Below are 710 nucleotides of genomic sequence, written 5' to 3'. Positions count from 1 at the left end.
TTTAACAGAGAAAATTTGGTGATGTCTAATCTGAAGAGATGGATGAACGAGTAAAAGAAAAAGCAGCTAGGCTGAGAAAGATGCCTGTTTTGGTGATTGTTAACAAATGGTACATTTTACTGTGCTCAAAAGAGTATTTGGCTGAAAGAATAAAATTGACCACATTCTTTCTCTTATTATTGTGTTATGGAATGACGTTAATAATTTGGATGATCTTTTGTTTATTCTCTGTTTACTATATTGATAATGTTGATATCTGGAAAGACATTTAAACTGGCCTATCTCTTGGTGATAAAATAACTGGTAAAGAAATATTTGATGCATATAAGAGTCTCAATCAGAAACAAGTTTTATGCTGAAAATAATATACACAAGTGAGAAAATATTTCAGAGGCTAAATTTCAGGAGAAATATCCAGCATCAGGTTTTAGCTTGGATTGACTGGTTGCACAAAGCACAGAACTACTTTCATTATATGTTCTTACAGCACATAGCAGTGATGTAATTAGAGTTTCCAGAACGATAGTTAATTAGTTCCAGAATGTTGACTACTATTTCACATTATATTCTATGTTGGTAAGATTAATTTGGCAAGAGATTCATAGTTTCTCAAAGTTAAAACTGTCTTCAATTTTGATGTATTTATTTTGGAAAAATAAATTCTGACATTAAAACATAAATGTTTTATGAATAATGTGTAGTATATATTT

The sequence above is a fragment of the Hipposideros armiger genome, unplaced genomic scaffold (assembly GCF_001890085.2).
Source record: "Hipposideros armiger isolate ML-2016 unplaced genomic scaffold, ASM189008v1 scaffold_212, whole genome shotgun sequence".
NCBI lineage: Eukaryota > Metazoa > Chordata > Mammalia > Chiroptera > Hipposideridae > Hipposideros > Hipposideros armiger.
This window is presented reverse-complemented; position numbering follows the sequence as displayed.